General features: G+C 42.4%; 1 long non-coding RNA gene across 1 annotated transcript; it reads right to left on the bottom strand.

Moving 5' to 3' along the window:
* Window positions 1-1497: 1497 nt before the first annotated feature.
* On the bottom strand, window positions 1498-2031 carry LOC122132960. The gene is made up of 2 exons (XR_006152457.1): window positions 1927-2031; window positions 1498-1570 (listed from the first exon to the last, which is right to left on the bottom strand). It is a non-coding gene; the product is annotated as an uncharacterized LOC122132960 (long non-coding RNA).
* Window positions 2032-24384: the final 22353 nt, after the last annotated feature.

Below are 24384 nucleotides of genomic sequence, written 5' to 3'. Positions count from 1 at the left end.
TTTGCACTTATTCATTAATAAAATAACGCTACTTACACATCACTTACAGTAATTGGACTAAAAGACTGACATGCAATATTCTCAGCAAGCACAGAGCCAGAGGGGTCTTTACATTACTGTAATGTTTTAAATATTAGCAATCACAACGCAGAAAAGAGGAATATGAAACCATTAAATACACTATAAATCAAAACAGCATTTTATCATTTACAATTTGCTTTGTATGGACAATTACAGATATTTAAGTCCACTATATATATGCAACACAAACTCTCTCTCTTTCTCTCTCTCTCTCTCTCTCCCTCTCTCTGAGCTGCTGACATGTTTGGGTTTGAACACACACACACACACACACACACACACACACACACACACACACACACACACACATAAAGAAACATACACTCTCACACACACACACACACACAGTAACATACAGTCTCACACGCACATACACACACACACACACACACACACACACACACACACACACACACACACACACACACCCACCCATAGAGTCACATACACTCTCTCTCACACACACACACACACACACAGAGAGAGAGAGACTGTCCTGTCACTGTCCTCTGCGCACCTGCGCATACACACTATCCTCCTGCTGTGTGTTGCAGGTAGGTTTTGGTAGTCTGACCTCTCCGTAGTCCACCGTCTCCGCCAATGTTCTCTTCTCTTCAGTCTCCCCCTTCTTCCGGAAGGTCACCTCTCCGTAGTCCACCGTCTCCGCCAATGTTCTCCTCTCTTCAGTTTCCCCCTTCTTCCGGAAGGTCACCTCTCCGTAGTCCACAGTCTCCGCCAATTTTCTCCTCTCCTCAGTCTCCCTCCTCTTCTTGAAGGACACTTCTGCATACTCCACCTCGTAGCTGTTAGCTGGGACAGACAGTAAAACAGTCCATATGACAGGTACACATAATCTATGTGTGAGATAGAAACAGTCTACATGACGGGTAAAAATAGTCTGTGTGTGAGATAGACACGGTCCATGTGAAAGGTAAACACAAGTGTGTGTGTGAGGTGAAATAAGACCTATGATCATTATTTTGGGTGGTTCATTATGTGGGCTTGGTGGGGCAGTCTGATTACCTTTCTTCTTCTATTTTTTCATACTAGAAAAAAGGTCTTTGACTTTGATCGACAGACTATTTTAATTTCATTTCGATGCCATAGCTTTTCAACAGTGAATCTGTTTAGTCCACAGTGTTGCCTGTGTGAGGTTTGGCACCAATAATAGTCTACTAGACCACTCCAGACAAGAGAAAAATTTGTGTGCTACTGAGGTTACAGTGCAAAATGTGCGACTGACCACTCCAGTCTACGACTAAAGGTTTGATGTCTGTGTGTGTGTGTGTGTGTCTGTGTGTGTGTGTGTGTGTGTGTGTGTGTGTGTGTGTGTGTGTGTGTGTGTGTTTGTGTGTGTGTGTGTGTGTGTGTGTGTGTGTGAGAGAGAACTGACCTATTGTGGGTATGTCTTTCTTCTTCTTTTTGCAGATGCAAAACACTGCCATGAACACACACAGAAACACAACACCTCCCAGAACTGCTCCAAGAACTGAGGGAGGAAGAAACCACATGCAGTCAACCACATGCATTCTGAATAGCTCCCCCCCCCACACACACACACACATACATACACACACATACACACACACACACAAATACATGCATACACACACACACACACACACACACACACACACACACATATATATACATATACACAGTACACACACAAACACATACACACACACAAATACATGCACACACAAACACACACACACACACACACACACACACACACATGCATACATACACGCACACACGTGCACACAAACCCACACACACACACACACACACACACACACACACACACACACTCACTGCCAGTAACAAATGAATATAACTTACTGATGACTGATTCAGACAGTGGCCCAACCGTGGTGTTAGTTACCATGGTTGTCACAGATACAGTAGAGTTGAGGTGATGTGGAGGTGTGGAGACAGGTGGTGCTGGGGTGGCTGAAAACACACATCCAGAAAAAACTCATGTAACAGACAGCTGCAGAAAAGTGACAACATGAGTGATGGTATATTTGAACACACACACACACACACGTACACACCCACACAAACACACAGACAAAAGACGCATATATTTAGAGGCTACATACATTTGTATACTCCAGTGAGCTTGTCCACTGTCACATGTTTAATTGAGTTCAGTTGATTTACACATCACTATTAACAAGAGCCCAAATCCTGAAAGCCCTAGAGCAAGCACAAGGCAACAGTGGCAAGGAAACTTACACACACACACAGACACACAGACACACACACACACACACACACACACACACACACACACACACACACACACACACACACAGACACAGACACAGACACACACACACACACACACACACACACACAAACTGTAAACCCTCTGTGTCGTGTTTCTGGACCTTACTTATGCAGGAGGGTAGCAGTTGGGTTTCGTTGGCGCTGCTGATGCTGTTTCTGGCTGAGCAGGTGAGATGTCCCTGAATGCCCTCTGGGAGTGTGAGGGTAGATGACCTGAGATCAGTGTCAAGATCAGGACTAGACTCCGGCCTTTCAGCTGAACCACTGGGAGATGCTTCTTGTGTGTTTGGAGATGTCTTATTGGTCTTGGTTTGACTTCCTGTGCTCTGATTGGTTAAGATTTCACTCAGAGGCCTCCCATCCACAGACCAGCTGTATTGAGGACTGTCCCCATTGGAGGAGCAACTCACCCTCCTCTCCCCATAGGCTGAGCAGCTGATTGACAGATTCACAACAGACACAGGATCTGGAAGAGAGGAGGGACTCTAGTGAGGATTAGAATGTTACCATCCACATAACCATGTTTGTTTTGGGTGTCCACTAGGAGACCAGGGTTGCTATCCCGGCCTGTTCCACTAACCCTGAGTTCACATCACAATCCAGACAAAGTCCAGACTATTTTCATTCATGGCCCCTCAATGGTGGAAAAAGCTACCAAATTATGGACGCCCCTGCTCATTATCAGAGCAGGGGCGTCCCTCTCTTTTTTCAAGGTCTCTTCTTCTATCAACATCACCATCTTTCTTTCAGCTTCATCATTTAGTTTAAAGTTAAATGTCAAATGTGTGTCACGGGTTGGGAAATGTTTTGGCCTCTAGAGGACCGTTAGGGACTCCTTAAGTGTCAAGTGGTATGCTGTTGCTCAATACACGAGGCAGGTGATCTTTGAAGAAAGAATGAGTTGGAATTTAAAGCAACTAAGATAAGCCAACACACACACACACACACACACACACACACACACACACTCACACACACACACAAACTGTAAACCCTCTGTGTCGTGTGTCTGGACCTTACTTATGCAGGAGGGTAGCAGTTGGGTTTCGTTGGCGCTGCTGATGCTGTTTCTGGCTGAGCAGGTGAGATGTCCCTGAATGCCCTCTGGGAGTGTGAGGTTTGGTGAACTGAGATCAGTGTTAAGATCAGGACTAGACTTCGGACTTTCAGCTGAACCACTGGGAGATGCTTCTTGTGTGTTTGGAGATGTCTTATTGGTCTTGGTTTGACTTCCTGTGCTCTGATTGGTTAAGATTTCACTCAGAGGCCTCCCATCCACAGACCAGCTGTATTGAGGACTGTCCCCATTGGATGAGCAACTCACCCTCCTCTCCCCATAGGCTGAGCAGCTGATTGACAGATTCACAACAGACACAGGATCTGGAAGAGAGGAGGGACTCTAGTGAGGATTAGAATGTTACCATCCACATAGCCATGTTTGTTTTGGGTGTCCACTAGGAGACCAGGGTTGCTATCCCGGCCTGTTCCACTAACCCTGAGTTCACATCACAATCCAGACAAAGTCCAGACTATTTTCATTCATTGCCCCTCAATGGTGGAAAAAGCTACCAAATTATGGACGCCCCTGCTCATTATCAGAGCAGGGGCGTCCCTCTCTTTTTTCAAGGTCTCTTCTTCTATCAACATCACCATCTTTCTTTCAGCTTCATCATTTAGTTTAAAGTTAAATGTCAAATGTGTGTCACGGGTTGGGAAATGTTTTGGCCTCTAGAGGACCGTTAAGGACTCCTTAAGTGACAAGTGGTATGCTGTTGCTCAATACACTAGGCAGGTGATCTTTGAAGAAAGAATGAGTTGGAATTTAAAGCAACTAAGATAAGCCAACACACACACACACACCCTCTGTGTCGTGTGTCTGGACCTTACTTATGCAGGAAGGTAGTAGTTGGGTTTCATTGGCGCTGCTGATGCTGTTTCTGGCTGAGCAGGTGAGACTTCCCTGAATGCCCTCTGGGAGTGTGAGGGTAGATGAACTGAGATCAGTGTCAAGATCAGGACTAGACTCCGGCCTTTCAGTTGAACCACTGGGAGATGCTTCAGGTGGCCTCAGAGGCCTCCCATCCACAGACCAGCTGTATTGAGGACTGTCCCCATTGGAGGAGCAACTCACCCTCCTCTCCCCATAGGCTGAGCAGCTGATTGACAGATTCACCTCAGACATAGGAGCTGGAAGAGAGGAGGGACTCTAGTGAGGATTAGAATGTTACCATCCACATAGCCATGTTTGTTTTGGGTGTCTACCAGTTAACCCTGAGTTCACATCACAGTCCAGGCAAAGTCCAAACTCTCTATCTTCAAGGTCTCTTCTTTCATCAACATCACCCATCTTTTTTTCAGCCCTATCATTTAGTTTAAAGTTAAATGTCAAATTATTCACCTTTGCTGTGTGTCACGACTTGGGATCTTTTTTGGCCTCTAGAGGACCGTTAGGGACTCCTTTAGCTCGCTGTTTTGGGTTACCATGTGTTTTGTTGTCCAAGTGCTTCAGACCTGACCTCTTACCTTTAGTGTCTACTTCCTGCCTTTGTTTGTTTTCCCGCCATTTTCTGCACTCACCTGTTCATCAGACTATCAAGTGACTTATTATCCTGAGTATTTATACCTGGTCATCTCCGAGTCTTTGTGTTCTAGGGACTAGTCACATAGCATGCTGGAGTTACTTTTTGGTCTTGCCTGTAATCCTTGGACTGTTCCCTGACTTGTTTTGTGTTAGATTTCCCTGGAATTATGTGCCCTGCTTTTTTCCTGAGCTATATTTTGTTTTTTGTCGGGATCTTCTGAGCTTTGGATTTATTCTTGAGTCAAGTTTTTTTTACACTATGTCTACATCAATCCCTGACTCCGGCCTGACACTGGGTGCTTTTTGTGAGTGATAACAGTAATACAACCCTTTCATGCACAAGGCTGAAATTCATTTATTGATAATTTTGTGCAGAATAATGTGGATGTCACTCTGGTTAGTGAGAGAAAATCAATGTGAAAGACACTCATGTCATGAACAGAATACATTTTGTCCCTCAAATTCACTTCTAGGGCACGGAATGCAGAACAAACTTTTTGCTTCAAACACAGACAGATTTGTGTGGCTCATGAAAGGATTTCAATAAGATGAACATGTATTGTGAAAGGTGTAAAGAGAACAGTTTGTAAATAAAATTAGACAAAACTATTTCATGTAACAAAGGCCCCATACTGATGAGTTCCTAGATCTCTAGCTGTGTTTTACACATGAAGCTAGGTATGCAGGGGAAAACTGCTCAAGCTCTCTCTCTTTACCTACTGCCATTACAGTGAGTCAGATGCTGAGGCAGATTATCTAATGTACTAATGCCTTTCAGAGCAGATGAAGATATTTCCTTTCAATCATCAACTGCACTGTGTCCTTTTTGACGCCTCAGAGATCCTCACTAAACTTCACTGTGTCCCACTGTTTGAGTTCAGAATGACAGTGCAGGAGATGTTAAATCTAATGACGCATAAGAGGCAAGATGAAGTGATTTACCTTCAATGATCAGCTGTACTGTGTGCTCTCCCACACTCTTTCCTGTTGAATCCTCATGGATTTCCACTCTGTATGTTCCTGCATCTCTCCTCTCTGCAGGGTTAATAACCAGGGTCCCGTTATCAGGAACAAACTGCCACCTCTGATGGAATGATGGGGTGTTGAACTTATCAAGGAACACTGTCTTGGATTGTCTGAGTCTAAAAATGACTTTATTTTCCTTTTTAAAGCTCAGTGTATGCCCACTGGTGTCCCTCATCAGCTGCAGATACACAGGTCCTCCCAGGGCCCCATAACATGCAGCATCCTGACTAACATCACAGGTGGAGTCCAGACCTGTGTAAAAAAAGGCCTTTACAATGAATGACTGTAATACCTAGAGTTTTATGAGTGAAAATGGTAAATGGCAAAGTTGTCAGATGTCTCATCTAATTGGGTGTTGGGATGAACAGATCCTAGTGAAATGTAGTAGTCTCATGTATTGTTGTTTCACTTACTGTCTAAAACTTACTGTGCAGACAATTGTCTGCACACTTTTTTGTACTATAGTATACCACAGAAAACTTAGCATTGAGCTTTCTTGAGGCATATAGCTGAATTTCATATTTACTGTTTTTTATTTTATATTACAATATGTACGAGGTGTCATACGTTTTTCTTTTCTTTTGCAATGCAACACTAAACTGTGCCAAAATAGAGGATACAGCAACATGCATTTTAAAATGCTTCAAGTTGCCTGTGTTTTTTAGTTAATTGTACATTGAGTGATAAAGTAGTTTAATAGGAGAGAGCATATGCTATAGTTATGGCAGCATGAGACACTTTTGGGTGAAGTATGAAGTGTTTTGCTGGTTGTAGTGCATTTTGCACCAAAGGTTAACTGATATGCTGAGGTGTATGTCCGGTAACCCCACTATGTGAACATTTTGTGTGAACACAAGTGTAAAAATTATTGGAAAAAAGTTTAAATACAAAAAAATACTAATAATTCAGAGATATGGATTTGGACTAGTTCTATGTATTTTGAAATATTTTGTGAATTTCCCTTATTTTGGATAAAATCGAATGGTGCAACATCATACAGTACATAAAGCATTATTACAGTAACTGCTGCTCCTCGCTACTGCCATTACTAGGGATTCTTGTTAAGAACCGGTTCCCAGTGGACCAATTCCTTGGAATCGTTAGCCAAAGTCGTTTTCGATTCCGCTATTGATATTCAAAAAAATTAAAAATAAAATTAAAAATAATAATTTTTAGATATTTTTTTTCGATTCCGCTATAGATACTTTAAAAAAATATTTATTTTTGTTGTTTCCGGTATCATGTAAGTGCCGTTTAGGTATGTCACGTGCACGCAGCTTTGTTTTGTTTTAGACTGCAGCTAACATGGCGTCTAGGCAGAGGCGCTCAAAAGTGTGGTTATATTTCACGCAAAAAGATGACCACAGGGCCACTTGCAATGCTTGCAAAACGTCTCTTTCGTCAAAGGGGGGAAAAACTACCATTACGCCGAAACATTTGTCCATACTGCATGCAATAACTTTGCAGGAATGTCACGTTTTTGAGCGCTACGGAGTGACGAAAACGTTAATGAATCTCAACAAAGCAACAGCAGCGCGGCTAACGTTAGCGCTTCATCTGTTAATATCGAAGGTAAACTCTAACAGTCTATTGTGTTAGTGCTAGTGCTGTCAGTTAAACGCGTTATTAACGGCGTTAACGCAAACACATTTTAACGCCGTTAATATTTTTATCGCGAGATTTTTTTTAATTGTTATTATTATTATTTATTTTTAGATAGACGTTCCTTTTGGCCTCGCAAACTGTGTAGTAGGCTAACGTTACGGTTTGAGTGAATGGTGAGCGCCATACGGCGAAATGGATGATAAAAATCTTCTGAATGGAAAGTTTACTTTTAAAAGTTGTATTGCAAAAGAAGCGAGCTTCACTGTTGTCTGAAAATGTCAACAGGCAGCTAGCTGAAAGCAAAGAAGTAGTAGGCTTACCTTTTATTGGTAACCTAACTGTTACGGTTCATTGTTTCTGAAATGTTTCCAGCAAACTTGAAAAAAAATAAAATATTAAGCCATAGTTTAACTGCACTATAGGCTGAGTCCTTGTTTTTATAATTTTATTTTGTACCGGCCTGTTTGGCAATGTTGGTTTTCAATAAAATCAAACATTTGCATAAAGCAAGCCAATCCACTTTTCCATGTTGATAAGGGCATTTAAATTAAAATTAAATGATAGAAAAAATAAATAAATGAAGGGACATATAGAATAGATAAAAATGTGCGATTAATCGCGATTAATTTTGAGTTAACTATGACATAAATGCAATTAATCGCATATTTGAATCGTTTGACAGCACTAGTTAGTGCCATTGGTTTCATTGTGTAAACCAGCTTTCACTATTTGTTTATGTCAGTTTTATTGTTAGTTCAAGGAGAATACACTTAAAAAATATTATTTAGCACAGTGGTTCTCAAACTCTGGTATATCAAGGACCCCTTAAAAATTAGACCAGGGAGGGATCCCTATTTGATAAGATTATTTTCCAGGCTCCACCATCTGACCAGATTTTTGAGTTTAGATGTTTTATTACAAAAATTGTATGAAACCCATTACCAAATCAGTCATACATTCTGTTACTTATGGTTGGAATTATAGTCAAAACAAATACTTTTTTTCTTTGTTGGGACCCCCTGGCACCCCATCAAGGAAAAGGATTCCTAGGCTATGGGTCTCTGGACCCTACTTAGAGAGTTTGTTGACCTATTCTTAGGTTTGTTTTTGGTTATTTAAAACATGTAAATGTATACATACATACTGTATAGGCTGGGCATCATCTATTCAGAGAATATTATATAAAAGAAAATGAATGTAAATAAACCCGTTTGTACTCTTTTTTTCCCTTGCCCAAAAAGAATTGATGAGATAAGGAATTGAATCGATAAGCAAGAATCGTTATGGAATCGGAATCGTTAAAATCTTATCAATTCTCATCCCTAGCCATTACACACAACAGCATCACATTACACACTCGTCCCAATACTATGTCCACTTTTTCAAAACTCTTCACACAGTGGGCTTTACAGACACACACCTCAGCACATCAGTTAACCTTTGGTGCAAAATGCACTACAACCACCAAAACACCTCATACTTGATCCAAAAGTGACTCGTGCTGCCATAACTATAGCATATGCTCTCTACCATTAAACTACTTTATCATGTAAAATCAATATCACTCAATGTACAATTAGCTAAAGAAACCCAGACAACACCCACATCCCCCCACTCTATTTGGGGCAGGACAGAGAGGCCTGAGCTACATGACACTCACATATTCTGTACTCACAGATATGCACACTGTGCCCACTGTGTGAAGAGTTTTGAAGAAGTGAACACGGTATGAGACGAGTGTGAAAATGATTGGATAAAACTGTCAGGCCAGTCGATTCTGACCCAAACCACAACAAGTGTAACCATGTTGCAAACCCAACATGAGAGTTAAAAATCCACCCAAAATCCAAACTCCACAGCTTGTTTATTTACACAATAAACATTTAGCTAAAATACTAAACCAGCTTAGGACCAAATGTTTATCTGTACACAATAAACCTTTAGCATACTAAACCAGCTTAGGACCGACTGTTGACAAACAAACGAGGAGAATTATTTATTTAGTTATTTTTAACAATTTGAGCTCTTGTTTTTTTTAACCTAGGTTTGTCCATGTTAATGTGATACCGTTGTGTGCTATGGCAGTAGCGAGGAGCAGCAGTGAGCACGTCTAGGTAAATTTAAACCAAGTAAACCAGTAGTTTCTTATCACTTTGGGCTGTACGTATAAGTGGCACATTAGGTCAGATACTTGGATCGTATTACCTATGAAGGCACATGTGTAAAGTAGTAATAATGCGACTCGCTGTACTGTACATATCTGTGAGTACACATGTCAGAATATGTGCGTGTCATGTCGCTCAGGCCTCTCTGCCCTGCCCCAAATAGAGTCGGGGGATGTGGCACTTTACAGCAGTAGCCTACAGTAGCAGTGACCACACCTTAGCAGAGGGCAACAGTGCGCTTGCATTATAAGTCAACGGGTGAGTTGACTAAGTGAATAAAAATCAACAGGGAAATCATCTAGAGAACTTAGTCTACCCTATTTTTACACGCGCACACACACACACACACACACACACACACACACACACACACACACACACACACACTTACCATAAGTTGACGCAATCAGTAGCACCAGAAGTCCAGGAAAAGCTTTTATCTCCGCAAGCAACACCTGCATCTTGACGAACACAATCTCTTTGCTGATGAAAGTTTCTGCAATGTCCAAATGAGCCCAGGGTTGTGTGTGTGTGTGTGTGTGTGTTAGAGAGAGAGAGAGAAAGAGTGTGTGTGTAAGTCTGGGGTTGTAAGAGACAAGTGGCTGAAACATGTACAGAGAAAGAGAGAGAGAGTGTGAGAGAGAGAGTGTGAGAGAGAGAGAGAGAGAGGGTGAGAGAATGCTTGGTAATTTTCATAGTTGTGTGTGCTTCCTTTGGAAAGAGGAAGTTTGACTTGTGGCGGTGCACCTCTGTCTTTCACATGACTGATACTAAACCAACGGGATTCTGCCCTTCCCTTCTTCATTTCTGTTACTGCTGTGTGTGAAAGTATGTGTGGTGAGTGTGTAGATGAGTGAGTGTGTAAATGAGTGAGTGTGTGTGTGTAGATGAGTGAGTGTGTAGATGAGTGTGTGTGTGTGTGGTGAGTGTGTATATGAGTGAGTGTGTCTGCTGTGTGTGTAGATGAGTGAGTGTGTGTGTGAATATGAGTGAGTGTGTAGATGAGTGAGTGTGTGTGAATAGATGAGTGAGTGTGTGTGGTGAGTGTGTAAATGAGTGTGTGTGTATGTGTGTGGTGAGTGTGTAGATGAGTGAATGTGTGTGGTGAGTGAGTGTGTTTGGTGAGTGTGAAGAGTGAGTGTGTGCCTTACAGAGCTCTGCAGCTCCAGTGTGTTGTGCCATGACAGAGGTTTACTGAACGCCCCATCATACTGCCCCAAGGTTAAATGCATGGAGACATTCAGTCACTTTTGACCGAAGACACAACAAGTGTTATTGTGCTGTAAAATGATTTTCATGATTTTTTTTAATGTATATTGCAATTGTGTGCTGTTAATTGTTAAATACAAAAAATATATAGAGATGTGGATTTGGATCCGTTCTATTTATGTTGAAATATTTTGTGAATTTCCCTTATTTTGAATAAAACCGAGTGGTACAACATTGTTAACTAGCTGCAAATGATACAGTACATAAAGCATTATCAACGTTTATGTCAGGCCAGCCAATTCTGACCTGAACCACAACAAGTGTAACAGTTGTTGTTGCTGCTGTTGTTGTTGTTGTTGCTGCTGCTGTTGTTGTTGATGTTGTTATTGTAATATGTTTTTCTTTCAATAATCTGATGTGATTGTCATACACATGCTACTGTTTTATGTCAAATGCTTTATTTATCACTCTTGTATACCATTTTTTCCAAATATGTTTTGGCAGTCAGTCGAGAATCTGTGTGCATAGAGTGCTGCTTGGGAGTACAAAGGTGTTGGGGATTGGTGTCTTCAGTTTGGGGATCCTACTAGTTGAGTATTGGTGAACAAATCTGAGGCACTCAGGAGGGTAATACGTTCAGAAAGCCTTTAATATCTCTTGGCTGTTCAGTCAAAGTAACCATAAAAAACATGCTTATGTGTTTCAGTCATAAGAACCTTCATAAGGGCAAGTCAAAATGGCTGCCTTTGGGCTGTTTCTTAGATGTTAACAAGTAGTCACATGACATGTATGGACAGGTAAGTAGTCACATAATTAATGTAGACAGCTCAAGTCACATGACAGATCACATCCAAACACACACACACACACACACACACTATCAGAATCATCTTAATGTCTTACTTATGGCTAACATCATGTTCTGTCCTTCCTGTAGTATGTACCAGTTTGCCCTGATGTAAGTCACTTTGGACAAAAGCATCTGCCAAGGGCCTTGAACTTAAACTAAACTATGAAAAGATGAAGAAGTGCTCTCTCTCATGTACGCAATGTGTGTTTGCCTAGAGCTAAAAAAAAACCCACAACACCCAGGACCAACACTATACATGGTTAGAGAAAGATGTGTGTGTGTGTGTGTGTGTGTGTGTGTGTGTGTCTGTCTGGCAGAGAGAGACCAGAAACAACAATTCAAATATATAAACAATAAATACAGACAATAACAAATACAAACAACAAAGTCCTGTTTGAAAGCTGCAGTAACTCAGGAAAGTACAGTATACAATACAATTGTATTATTGCACATTAAACATTAGAAACCTCAATCAATAATCAATGAAGTACCAATCAGACAATATACCAATATGTAGTATATAACAAACAAAATAGCAATCCATTTATAAAAAATGACATTTTAGCATTGAGTCATCTCTGAATGATATCAGTCTAAAGTATAATGCAAATAAAGAAATAAAAAAAGTTGACTTTTCTTCCCAAAGCAACAAAGCCTGGTTGTGTCCGTGCCTTCAGTCCTCAAACACACAGCACTACTCAGGGTCTAACACACCACACAGCACTACTCTTCATCAGACACGTGACCCTCAGGGTGTAACACACCACACAGCACTACTCTTCAGCAGACACGCAATCCCTGAGGGTGTTACACCACACCGCCGTTAGTGGTCTAGTCCAAATGAGGAGACGTGGCCACCAGCACTACTGTTCAGCAGAGTAGCAGTGGTGCGTTCACTACCACACAGCTCTGTGGAACCTCACTGCGTTTGGGGACGTGGACATGGGGCGTTCACTACCACACAGCTCTGTGTAACTTCACTGGGGGGCAATAACTGTAAAAATAATGGACAGCTCTGTGTAACCTGAGTGTGTCTCTGCTGCTCATTTCAGTAGAGTAGGAATGGTGCGTTCACTACCACTACTGCTCTGTGTAATCTGAGTGTGTCTCTGCTGCTCATTTCAGTAGAGTAGGAATGGTGCGTTCACTACCACTACTGCTCTGTGTAACCTGAGTGTGTCTCTGCTGCTAGTTTCAGTAGAGTAGGAATTCGTGCGTTCACTACCACTACCGCTCTGTGTAACCTGAGTATGTCTCTGCTGCCAGAACTCAGGAGCACATATGGGGGAAATAAGGATTGTCTCTGTATCTCCACTCTGTTGTTCCCAGCTTAGTGAACGAAGGAGGCAGGATCACACCAGCAGGGCATCTCAATTATCATGAACTCCTGTACTGTGTGGTTTAGATCTCCTAGTCCTGATGGACTCATCATGATGGTAGTGGTACCCCTGATTAACTACATCATTTCATCATAATAGTAACCCTAATTAACAGCATAATTCCACCATTATAGTACCCTTGGTTAGTTGTGTCTGCTGTGGTCAGGTATTTAACCTCCACATTAACCTGCTATGAGGAACAGACACACTCTGCTACATGCCTCCACAGGTGCACACACTCACACTAAGACTCAGACTCAGACTCAGACTCACACTCACACTCACACTCACACTCACACTCACACCGGTCACTGTGAGCATACACACTGTCTGCCTGCTGTGGGTCAGTGTGATGTGTGGACTCTCACTTCCCCGTACTCAACCGACTCCTCTGGCCTGTGACTCTCAGTTGGGCCCCGTCGCTTACTGAAGGCAGACACCTCAGCATACTCCAACTCATACGCCTCAGCTGGGGAGAGGGAGAGGGAGGGAGGGAGGGAAGGAGGGAATGAGATACCTGACAGCATAAGATAATATTAGCTACTCTTGTTCCTGTATGATGGAAGGGATTCTGGCATGATGAATGCACAAATATCATGATAACATATTTATTAAGTATTATCAAACTCTTAAACAGGCTCAGACCACAAATAAAGGCTACAGATGAAATAATAACGGAATATGCTGCCCAAAAACAGAGTATCTTTGCAGTTTTCAAAACGCATCTGTGTGATGACACGTTTGTGTAGACAGGAGCTAGTTTAATTTTACAATCAAACATTACATTTAATTTAATTTCAGAAAAGAATGGATCTTATCGGTTGTTTGTGAATATGGGCTACTTATCCCAAAAACTGAACACTTTCACTTAGGTCATGATACTGACACTAACGTCTCAGAACTGAGACCTGCTTCTGGACACAAAAAAGAGCTCACAACGTTTGTGTGTTAGTCTTTGTTGCAGTATCTAACTTCCTTTTCTCCAAGTTTGACCAGCCGTCACTTATCTAGATAGTCTGCAGACCATGGGCATCTGTCCTTAACAGGGGCTAACCAGTCTAACATGTTCTCACTCTGCTGATACTTTGACATTACTGAACCAGTTACAATGCTCCTCATGGCAATGGTCTGTTCTGTATTTTATATAGCTCAGTAGCTTTCTTCTCTGTAACACAGCACAAATTATTTCAATACACTGATTATTATACTACATTATGTTATACACATGTCTGTAAGTATATGTGTGTCTTTGTGTGTATGTGTGTGTGTAAGTGTGTGTGTGTGAATAAAGTCCCTCTTTCAGAGACTCACCTGCTGGTGGCTTCCTGCTTTTATGCCTGCTGCTCCTATTTGCCATGGCAACGCCAGAATACACCACATCCTCTGTTTCCACTCTTGTACCTGATGACCATACAGACACAAAGCAGATGTAGTTATGAAGCAGGTGCAGGGGGTGTGTGTGTGCTGATATGTGTGATCTGACCTTGAATGTCTGATATTTGTCTTCTGCCATTGCTACCAGTGGTCACCTGGACGTACACCAAATCGTCAGGCTCTTTCTTTTCACTCACTGCAAACACAAATACAGGCACACCTTCAGGCTTCCATTGGGAATTTCACTTGACAGTGTGTGTGTGTGTGTGTGTGTGTGTGTGTGTGTGTGTGTGTGCGCCCATGTGTGTGTGTGTGTGCATGTGTGTGTGTGTGTGCATGTGTGTGTGTGTGCATGATATATGTGAATTTGTGTGTGTCTGCATGCAGAAAGAGTGGTGGCACAGGCTTTCTAACCTGGAGTGTGTGTGTTCCTCTTTTTCATTCTGATGTAGAACATCCCCACAGCGACACACAGACACACAGTCAGGGATAATAACACACAAATAACTATTACTGAAAGAGAGAAACACACACACACACACACACACACACACACACACACACACACACACACACACACACACACACACACCACACACAAACACACACACACATACACTGTTATAAGAAGACTCACCTACTGTAAGATGTGTATTAACCACCTCCATTGAACATTAAGATAATGATCATGACGGTAACAGCACACTCAGATCACTGACTTACCCATCACTGAGGGACCTGGGTGGGGAGAGGGAAGAGTCGTGTTAGTTTGGTTAGTTGGTGTGACAAACTCATTTAGAAGACTCACCTACTCTAAGATGTGTTATTAACCACCTCCAGTGAACATTAAGATAATGATCATGTCCGTAACAGCACACTCAGATCACTGACTTACCCGTCTCTGAGGTACCTGGGTGGGTAGAGAGAAGAGTCGTGTTAGTCTGGTTAGTTGGTGGGACAGACACAGTGGAGGTACCTGATACAAGGTATATGTTAAACATGTTATAACAGTGGGCAAACACTGTCATAAGCCTTTGTAACACATGGTAGATGATAGATGATCCAGTGATATAACAGTTTATTAGTATATAATCCAGTGCCATGCTAGCATCATCATAACTGTTATGACTGCATGTCAAATGTTGTGATTTAACCTCCTCTGGTCAACCCTGCAAACTCAGATACTGCTGAACACCCCGTGTTTGTATTCTTTACTCTCATAACTAGGGATGCACCGATACCGATACCAGTATCGGTATCGGTGCTGATACTTCGTTAAAATACTCGTACTCGTACACGTTGTTGAATTGCCGATACCAAGCACCGATACCACTCATCAGTATTTCACTGCATCAAACTGGCCGGGCTATGCTGACACAAAATGTGATTTACTGTCCTACCTGTCCTACCATTCTCTGCCAGACTAGTAAGTAGCTTATTTGCCGTCTTGTGTTGCATTTGCTTGATGTTTGACTGTGTTAGGAAAGTTTGTCATAGTGTCAAAGTATTTCAGTATACAGGTTTCGCTAAATTTAGCTGCTAGCATCTCGTTAGCGATTAGCAATTCCGTTGTGCTGCCTTAACGGCGATTTGGGCTCATTTTAAGATAAATGACGACGACAGGAGTAAGGCACAGTGTAAGATCTGCACTGCTACGGTGTCGAGGGGCGGAAAGGAAAGTACTCTGTTTAAACCAAGCAATTTGATTAAACATCTGAAGACGCACCATAGTGTTAAGTACACAGAGTTCACTGATGCTAGTGGCGCAAGACCGAAGCAACCAATCTTAACTGACGTCTTGCAAAAGAAAAAAACGCGCACCCACACACAGAGAGAGAGAGGTAGAGAGAAAGACTGTGCCACATAGGTTAAGTGATTGTTCGTGTACTTGAGCAGGAGATTCTTCTGATCCTTTTGTAACTGAAATGTGCTCTTGTGCTAATCCAGTAATAGTTCTGTTCACTTTTTGTTAAGCAGACTGTGTTGTTAACTATGAAGCAAATTGAATTGCCTTTATCTGGTTATATTTGCATTTTGTCTAATGTGGTGATATTGTCTGAAGGCTTTTTTTGTGTGTTAAAACCAGAAAGCTCTGTTTATTTTTGGCTTGGGATAGCCTTCTGTTAATTTTGTACTATAGGCTTGACATAATCTGCAGAGGATAAAATAAAATCTGCCTCCAAATTAATTGCACTTTCATGGAGACCAAATCTAAGAAGTATCGGTATCGGTACTCGGTATCGGCAAGTACACAAATAAAAATACTCGTACTCGTATCGGTTTGTAAAAAAGTGGTATCGTGCATCCCTACTCATAACTCATCATTGTTATTATTATGGCATACGGCTATTTGCTCAAGAGGAGAATATGATGATTGACCTTTGCTATGCCTGATGTCTGTTTTACTGATGTTGTCATGACCACTAAATCACTCAAATGTAAAGTAATGTCCCAATAACTGACCAGAGCAGGCGTCCAACAGCACAGCTGAGGTGTTTGTGCTGCTGACGTGGTTTGAGACGCTGCAGGTGAGTTCTCCAGTCACATTCCGACTCAGCCGTAGAGTCTGAGGATCTGTACTGAGATCAGCATCAGCTTCACTCAGAGGCCTCCCATCCAGAGACCAGCTGTACTGAGGACTGTCCCCATTGGAGGAGCACCTCACCTCCCTCTCCTCATTGGCTGAGCAGCTGATTGACAGGTCCACATCAGACACAGGGGCTGAAGGAGAGGAATCTATTTATCTGTCTATCTCTTAATTTCTCTCTTTCAGTCCATATCTTTAACATCTCCATCTTTTTCTACTTTCTTGTGTCTAAACTGTATATCCCCTCTCTCCTTCACTCACTTTCTATCTATCGGCTATTCTATGTGTCTTTATTTCTTTGTCTGTCTCTATGTCTGTATCACTTTCCCCATCTCAACTGCCATCACAGGCTTTGGTTTTCTCTACCCCTCCCCCCCTCTCCACATGCATTAAATGTTCTTTCGACTATCTAACGTTTTATTTCATATTTGTTTTATATGTCTTCATTTGTGGAGTTAAACTTGAACTTATAAACCCCCAATATCACCTCCAAAGCCACGTACACTACAGCTATGCACTGATAAAACAGTTTCCAAAGTCATCACTGCCTGAGAAATGGGTTGACTTTAATCTGTGAAAATATGAACCTATAAACCTCTAAATCTCACTGTTGCTCAGTGTTTAGGTTCAGTGTGACAAGGAAGAAGATTATTTCACTTCTTAAAGGTTCAGAGATGAGTTGAAGTGATTTACCTTCAATGATCAGCTGTACTGTGTGCCCTCCCACTCCCTTCCCTGATGACTCTTCAGAGATCTCCACTCTGTATGTTCCTGCATCTCTCCTCTCAGCAGGGTTTATAATCAGGGTCCCGTTATAAGGGAAAAACTGCCACCTCTGATGGAATGATGGGGTGTTGAACTCGTTATAGAACACTGTCTTAGAGCTTTTGGATATAAAAACATTCTTATCTCCACTGATAAACTTCAGTTCATGTCCTGTGGTGTCCCTCATCAGCTGCAGGTACACAGGTAGTCCTAGGGTGCCGTTACATGCTGCCTCCTGAGTAGCATCACAGATGGAGTCCAGACCTGCATAAAAAGGGGACATTTTGTCTCATCATTTGAACAGATATGTAGGAACAAGTCCAGACCTGAACAGATAAAACCTGCATTTACTGACAATAAACAGTTGAGAACATACCTTCCCACAACCTTGTCAACAATGCCATGCTAAGATCTGTCTAGGCCAAAATCCTCCCCAAAAACACACAAACAGCCTAGCCTAACCCTGGCCAGAACAGTCAGATTCAGATAACCTCTGTCTTCACGTCAGTTTGCTCAATCTTCACCTTGAGCATTGCTTCAGAGTTACACAGAGATGACTCAGCCATGACTGGTGTCTCCACAGTGTCCAGTTACCACAGGCAAGCCCCAAACCCCACTATGCTTCCCGAAGAGGGACTGCATCGGACCAACCAGAGCTGAGGTCCCATTCAGCCAAACCCAGTCTCCCATCAAGTTGTTACTTCAAACCATGTCCACCCTCTCTACAGGTAGCAAGTGGCAACCCCCGACACCACCTCGAGTAGTTAGACTACAAAAACACCCATTCCGGACACCGTAATGACTTGCAAGCTCTGACAACTTCAGTAGGACACAATAAATTCTTTACTTTCAGAACTCATAATTAATCACCATTTTAAGCACCGCTACCAGGACAAATCACAATGTGGAGTTAGCAACAGAATTTCCCAAAACAAAAATCGTTTTAAACTAAACTCAGCCCAAGTCTTCGTTCGTTTTAGTGGTTTTTATGCTCAATATCCCAATGAACGCAAAAAAGCAACTGATGACTGGACACTATTGCAAGTCACTTCAACTCCACCGTGGTACTTACCAAACTGTTTCAGCGACCTCATTACACGCCGTGGGCCAAAATCCCACGTATGCACAAAAATGCCAATCAAAACCAAATCCAATTATCTAGACAAACAAGAGTGATATAGCCATTCAAGCGCACACTACAAAACAATCAGTCGCTTACCTCTCAAATGAGGCACTACAAAACAGGACACAAACTTCAGAGCCACGTCATTACAGAACAAAAGTAGCCTGGGTGCCAGCCGAACTTAGCCACAGCATTTGAGGTCGGTAAGTTCGGTCTGGCATTGCTCCGTTGGGGCGAAACTATGCCCGAACAGAAGCTGTTCGGACCAATCGAATTGTCAGGGCAGGCTTTATATGATGATGGACAGATGATCAACAGTAACGTAATCAACCACGTCACCAAAGAGCGCTTGGGTTGAATTAGTTTTCAACAAACATGGCTGCCGCTGGAGAGCTGAGATGTGTAGATTCTGCCATCGAGTCTGTTTTAGAAGACATCGACAGCGCATTCATTTTGAAAGAGGAACAGAGAACATCGATCAAGGCATTTGTTGATGGAAAAGATGTTTTTGCCGTCCTTCCTTCCGGTAAAAGTTTAATTTATCAGCTGGCCCCGATGAGTTATATGATGTTGCTCTGATTGGTTGTAGGTCTATCCAATTGAGCGAAGAGGCATTTTTTCCTGGTTCGTTGAAACACGCCCCATAATCACAGCCCAATGGAGCATTATCAGACTTATATTCTGACTAGAATAATGAGTATGACAACGTCAGGCTAGAACAAAAGTGCATCTGCACCTAAACTCTAAACGTAATGTAGAGCGGACGAACAAGTCTCAACTAAATCATAACCTCAAACACAACCCCACCCACAAGTGTAGATTATCAAACACAACCCGACCCACAGGTGTAGATGATCAAACACAACCCCACCCACAGGTGTAGATGATCAAACTGACGACACAGGTACTGATGATTGATGACTGATGACTGAGCTCTCCAGCCACAACCACCAGCTGGCACTGGCAGAGGCCGTGTGTGTGTGTGTATCTGTGTGTGTGTGTGTGTGTGTGTGTGTGTGTGTGTGTGTGTGGTTATGTGTGTGCATCTGTGCGTGTCAGTTTGGTAAGAATGAAGAAACTGAAACAGCCGGGTTAAGCAACGCATGACATGATAATGCAATGCCTCTCCTGGTTGACTGTTGCGTCAGTTCTGGACATGGTTGACTGTCTATTGCATTAACACAGCGGATGTTGACTGGCTGAGTCTAACAGTTATGCTGACTGCTTTGTCTGAAAAATTAACATAAGGAAGCAACATCTAAAAGAGAATGGATAAATACAAACATGCAGAATAAACCGACCAACACAATATAAACAAAACAAAAAAAACAACAAATTAATAAGTGAACTTGAGTAAGCCCGAGACTGACTAAAACCACAAATAAAAGCCTGAACTCACACTGAACTAAGTGCCGCTAAAAGGAATACATGACCAAATTAAAATCGGGTGCTCCATTACAACGTGCCCAACGTGCTCACAGCAAACTCACAGCACGTTGAAAGCACTTTTTTGGCTGCAACAACACAAATGTCCCTCCTCACCAGCCCTACTCATCTGATTTGGCTCCCTGCGACTTCTTCCTCTTTCCATAATGAAATTCAAGCTGAAGGGTTGCCGTTTTGACTGGGTGTAGGATATCCAGAACGAATTGCAGATAGTGAAGGGGATGGCAGCCACATTTAAATGAGGCACGTTTTTAGTTTTTTTATAGGAGCAGTCCCAGAATTTTTTTAACATACCCCGTAAATTATCCAAACATCAGTGTAGCAGTGACAAGAGATCCCATGCTTTCTGAATAACTGGCCGAGAGGCAATAAATAAAGTGAGAACAGAATGGGAGCCAAGCATTGGACCTGGCGATAGACCACACGAGAGGTGTGCAAAGTTAAAAAATATGCCATTCCTATTGGTCATAAATGTCCTATTAGATAAATAAATAAGAGGCAAACCACTGAAGGGCAAAACGGAATAAAATCTGTTGGGCAAGTTGTGGATTTCATATGAGACACTAGGTCTGTGATTATGTCATATGAGACACTATGTCTGTGATTATGTCATATGAGACACTAGGTCTGTGATTATGTCATATGAGACACTAGGTTTGTGATTATGTCGATGAATAAGTCAGTGCCACCAAAATGCAAGTCCACTGACTGACTGCAGCTCCACTGACTGAGGGCACCAGGTGATTTATTGTAAGCATACTGTGGCAGGATGCAGAAACCCACTTGAGATACTGGGCAGTAGCAACAAATACAACCTCTTGAGAGACAATGGACAGTCTTGCATGCCACACCTGAGAACCAGTTAATGTTATGTCTATGATCATCATGATTGGATATCACCTTCATTCAGAAAAGAAATGTGCCTTTGGATAAGGCACAGAGTAAGGTAGATAGAACTAGCCTGGATACCAGACCGAACCTAGCCCCGCCCACACATTTTTTGGTTGGGAAGTTCGGTCTGGCATTACTCCATTGAGGAGAAATTATCTGCGGACAGACATTGCCGTACCAATCAAATTGTCAAGGCGGGCTTTATATGATGATGGACAGATGATCAACAGTAACGTAACCAACCACGTCATAAAAAGGCGCTTGGTTTGAATTCGTTTACAACAAACATGGCTGCCGCTGGAGAGCTGAAATGTATAGATTCGAGTCCATTTAGACATTGACAGTGCATTCATTTTGAAAGAGGAACAAAGAAACGCGATCAAGGCATTTGTCAATCGAAAAGATGTTTTTGCCTTCCTTCCTACGGGATCCGGTAAAAGTTTAATTTATCAGCTGGCCCTGGTCACATACTACATTGTTCTGATTGGTTGTAGGTAACCAATTGAGCGAAGAGGCATTTTTTCTCCTGGTTCGGTTGAAACACGCCCCATAATCACAGCCCAATGGAGCGATATCAGACTCATATTCTGACTAGAATTATGAGTATGACATCGTCAGGCTAAGATAGAACAGTAATCAGCATTCTTTTGGCTCCACTAAACCATTCCCTAATGCTGTTTATTGGAGAAAGTTTACGTCGACCCAAATGACCTCATACAGTACGTAGTTCAAAATTCCTCTCATTCTCATAAATAAGATCCCTGTGGAAGATTTTACGTAAGGAGAATGTTGTGTTCTATGAAGCCTGATGGTGAAAATATGACTAAACACATTATGCTGGCTTGGCTCATCCACTCTGGCTTGGCGGCCTATGAGGTGGCCTACATTCATTTTTTACCTTTGAACAAATGGAATCAATCTGTCACATAAAAAAATCAATGTTTCTACAGCTACATATCCATTTAAACAAATATGTTATGTCAGCCAGTGTGTCCCATGACCTTTTATGACTATACTGATCAGTCTCTGATGCTTTTCAAATGCACACACACTCATCCTGCACACACACACACACACACACACACACACACACACACACACACACACACACACACTCATCCTGCAGACACACACACTCATCCTGCACTAAACACACACACACACACACACACACACACACACACACACACACACACACACACACACACACACTCATCCTGCAGACACACACACTCATCCTGCACACACACACACACTCATCCTGCACACACACACACACACACACACACACACACAGACACACACACACACACACACACACACACATACACAAATACATGCACACACACACACACACACACACACACACACACACACACACACACACACACACACACACACACACACACCAAATACATGCACACACACACACACACACACACACACACACACACACACACACACACACACACACACACACACACACACTCATCCTGCAGATATGTACACTGTAGAATATTGGTATTTTTCATATATTTTCTAAGGAGTTGCAAATCATGTGAATTCCTCCCCCACAAGAATGTATCACATTCACGTCCCCTTCATACACCTTCACACAAACGACCCTCCGTCTGCCATTCACACCTTTCACATCTATATAGACTGTATACCCTTCGTCTTCCTTACAAGCCCCCACCTTAGACCTTGAACTAGACCCCCAGACACACCCATTCCCTATCACGTTATGACCAAACCAGGCCCCTCGTGATGACCAAACAAGGTCTTACCTATCTCCATTTATGCATACACCTTCACACCTATCCCGTTAGGACCTACTGTCCACACTCTTTCCCCCCACGGATGAGTGACACACTTACATCAAATATACCAACATCAAAGACCTCCACAAATTCATTAAAACACTACAATGTGACATATTTTGTTTCCCCTCAGCCAAGTTATTCTTTCCTGCCAAAAGGTCCAGAGTAGCCCAAAACTTTTTATCCCCCAAAAGCAACCGAAATTGAATCAAGAGGTACAGCTTTGGCGTTTCATCAGGGATTCGCCAGAAACGACGACTTTCAACACACACACTCATCCAGCAGCCAAACATACACACACTCATCCTGCACACACACACACACACACACACACACACACACACACACACACACACACACACACACACACACACACACACACACACACACACACACACACACACACACACACACACACACACACACACACACACTTACCATGAGAAAATGCAGCCATCAGCACCACAAGTCCCAACAAAGTTATCATCTTGGTCTGAAAAACAGCGTTCTGATGCGGGTACAGTGTGTTAACTGTTTAGAGAGGAACTTCTTCGCCCGCCTGACTAATGAAGACGTGTGAAGCCATCCAGACTCTGCCTGTTTATAGAGATGAAAAAGAGGAACCATAATACACGTCTCAGCAAACGCTCACACACACACACTCACACACACACACACACACATTAATACACACTGTCACTCGCTCACTCACTCCAACAAGGTCATATGTTGGATTGGGATTTGAGAGAGGAAGAGAGGGAGAGAGAGAGAGAGAGAGCGAGAGGAGAAGGAACCGAGAGGGAGGAGAAAAGGGCAGAGGGAGAGAGAGAGAGAGAGAGAGAGAGAGAGAGAGAGAGAGAGAGGAGAAGGAACCGAGAGGGAAAGCGTAAAAGATAGATGGAGGGATTAAGTTAAAAAAGTTAAAGAGTAGGGAGGAAATATAAACACTGAGTCTGTGGGTGGGAGATAGACACAGATAGATTGTGTGTGCGTGTGAGTGTGTGGTGTGTGGTGTGTGGTGTGTGGTGTGTGGTGTGTGTGTAGGTTCATTCTTTTTGTTTCACACCTTAAGGTGCTTTTTTGAGATAAGGTTTTTTTTTAAGTTTGAAACATATGCTCTTCCATTCTGTCCCTGAGGTCTTATGACTGCAATGTGCATTTTGGTCCTAACACAAATTTCTTGT

This window comes from Clupea harengus, chromosome 6 (genome assembly GCF_900700415.2).
Source record: "Clupea harengus chromosome 6, Ch_v2.0.2, whole genome shotgun sequence".
Taxonomy (NCBI): Eukaryota; Metazoa; Chordata; class Actinopteri; order Clupeiformes; family Clupeidae; genus Clupea; species Clupea harengus.
The sequence above is the reverse complement of the archived record's forward strand: the minus strand, read 5'-3'. Positions and strand labels throughout refer to the sequence as shown.